This window comes from Solanum tuberosum, unplaced genomic scaffold (assembly GCF_000226075.1).
Source record: "Solanum tuberosum cultivar DM 1-3 516 R44 unplaced genomic scaffold, SolTub_3.0 scf00057, whole genome shotgun sequence".
Lineage (NCBI taxonomy): Eukaryota > Viridiplantae > Streptophyta > Magnoliopsida > Solanales > Solanaceae > Solanum > Solanum tuberosum.
In genome coordinates, this window is record NW_006238984.1 from 1465592 (window position 1) to 1468476 (window position 2885).

Here is a 2885-nt window from a genome sequence, read left to right on the forward strand (position 1 = left end):
TTAAAGAAAAAAATCGACCCTCTTTCAATTGGTATCAGAGCACGGTTTAACGATGGTGACGAACGCAAAACTTCGGGAGTCGGTGCACAGAGTAGAGGCCTTCATTGGGATTACTGATGAAAGAATGGATGACCCAATGTTGGTGGATCTCTTGACGCAGATAATTACCTTGAGACTGGACGCTGAGAATACAAAGTCTGAAATCAATGGGTATCGTAATGATATAGATGAACGCATGGTTGAAGACTTGAATTTTCGTGAGGCAACGACATTACAATTAGAGGGACTGCACAAGGAAAATGAAAATCTTCGTGCAGAAGTAGTTGTATTATGTCGGGCTATGGCAGCGGTAGGCTCAATCCATAGGGAATCGTCTAAGGTTAAAATTCCGAAACCAAAAGCTTTTGGTGGCGCAAGGAGTGCTAAAGAACTGGAAAACTTCATCTGGGATATGGAACAATATTTTACTACTGCAAGGGTGCCTGAAACGGATAAGTTAAATATCACTACAATGTATTTGACTGGTGATGCTAAACTTTGGTGGAGGACTCGGAATGCAGACGATGTAAGTGCTGGACGATCCAGAATCGATACGTGGACCAAGTTGATGAAAGAAATGCGCGATCAATTTCTTCCTAGCAATGCTTCATGGCTTGCTAGGGACAAATTGAAAAGGCTGAGGCAAACTGGTTCGGTGCGGGATTACATTAAAGAATTTACCTCAGTTATGTTAGACATCCAAAATATGTCTGATGAGGATAAATTACATAACTTCATTTCGGGTATGCAAGGTTGGGCTCAAAACGAACTTCGAAGGCAGAATGTCAAGGATTTGCCAGGGGCAATTGCTGCTGCAGATTCGTTAATGGATTTCCGGACGACTCGACCTATTGCTGATATTCCTTCTACTTCAAAACTTAAGAAAAAGAGTGAGAAGAAAAGGGACTGGAAAAGGGAGAATCGCAAAGTCTATGCTAATGATAAAGGGAAAGCACCAATGAAGGAATGAAATAAAGAAAACAGACCAAAGAACAAGGATGGCAGTTCGAAGGGCTGTTGGACTTGTGGTGGTCCTCATTTGGCTAAGTCTTGTCCAAACCGGGAGAGGGTGAACGCTTTGCTTGCTGGAAAATTGAATCAAGATGAAGAGGAAGAAGAAGTCGTGGCTGCTATGGTGAATCCGTTAGGTTTGTCTTTCAATTATATTACGTTGGTTAATAATATTGAAGGGGCGTCCAAGACTTCAAATCCACATGCTTCATTGATTCACATAGAAATGCAAATTAAAGAAAAACGTGTGATGGCCATGGCTGATACAGGGGCTACTCATACGTTCATTGATGTTAACATTGCTGCAAAATTGGGACTTAAGTTGACTAAAAGTCTTTCCTACGTCAAAACAGTTAATGCTAAGGCACAAGCCATTGTGGACATGGCTTATGGGGTGTCTATGTCGACTGAAAAGTGGGTAGGAAAACATAACTTGATGGTGATGCCGTTAGGAGATTTTGAGATCATACTTGGAATTGATTTTTTGAGGAAATTCCAGTTTGTTCCTTTCCCACACTTAGATGGGATGATGATTATGAATGAGGACAATGCTGGGTTTGTGAAAGGTGTTTATCCGTTTGGAAAGGTCAACAAAGTTGCAAAGAAGAAAGACAAGGGGATGTTGCTTTCTGCTATGTCAATCGACAAAGGGTTGAAGAAAGGGGATGAAACTATACTTACTGCCTTAATCGAATTGAAGACTGATGTTAAGGTAGATATGCCTGATCGTCTGGCTAAATTGTTGGAAAAATTTGCTGATGTGGTGCCGCCTGAATTACCAAAAAAATTACCACCAAGGAGGGACATTGATCATAAGATTGAATTGCTGCCAGGAACTATTGCTCCTGCACAAGCTCCCTATCGTATGGCCTATAAGGAGTTGGCTGAGTTACGTAAACAGTTAAACGAATTGTTAGATGCTGGACTGATTCAACCATCAAAAGCTCCCTATGGTGCACCTGTTTTATTCCAAAAGAAACAGGATGGGACGATGAGAATGTGTGTAGAATACAGGACGCTGAACAAAGTAACTGTGAAGAACAAATATCCGGTTCCATTGGTACAAGATTTGATGGATAGGTTGAGCAAGGCATGCTGGTTCACTAAACTAGATCTAAGGGCAGGCTACTGGAAGGTAAGAATAGCTGAAGGTGATGAACCTAAGACTACTTGTGTAACTAGATATGGTTCTTATGAATTCGTTGTAATGCCGTTTGGGTTAACAAATGCTCCGGCTACCTTTTGCAACTTAATGAACAATGTGTTGTTTAACTATCTTGATGATTTCGTGGTTGTCTATCTTGATGATATCGTTATCTATAGTCGAACATTGGATGAACATATCAATCATTTAAGTATGGTTCTGTCTCAATTGAGGAAACACACGCTTTATGTTAAAATGGAAAAGTGTGAATTTGCTCAACAAGAGATAAAATTTTTGGGGCATCTTGTTAGTAAAAACCAAGTTAGGATGGATCCTAAGAAAGTGCAGGCCATTATTGATTGGCAAGCACCTCGCAGCGTGAAGGATTTCAGATCGTTTCTTGGGTTAGCTAACTATTACAAAAAGTTTATTGCTGGTTATTCAAAAAGGGCAGCGGCTTTGACTGATTTGTTGAAGAAAGATGTTAAGTGGGTGTGGTCAGTACGATGTCAAGAAGCTTTTCAAAATTTGAAGGAAGCTTTGGCGTCTGAACCTATACTTAAATTGCCTGATTTTGAATTACCATTTGAGGTACATACTGATGCGTCTGATAAAGCTAAAGGCAGCGTGTTAGTGCAGGAAGGTCATCCAGTGGCCTTTGAAAGTCGAAAATTGAATGATGCAGAACAAA

At 40.5% G+C, this 2885-nt stretch overlaps 1 pseudogene; it reads left to right on the top strand.

The window, feature by feature from the left end:
• The first annotated feature begins 52 nt into the window (after window positions 1-52).
• Window positions 53-2885, top strand: part of LOC107060099 (uncharacterized) — a 5254-nt pseudogene continuing 2421 nt past the window's right edge.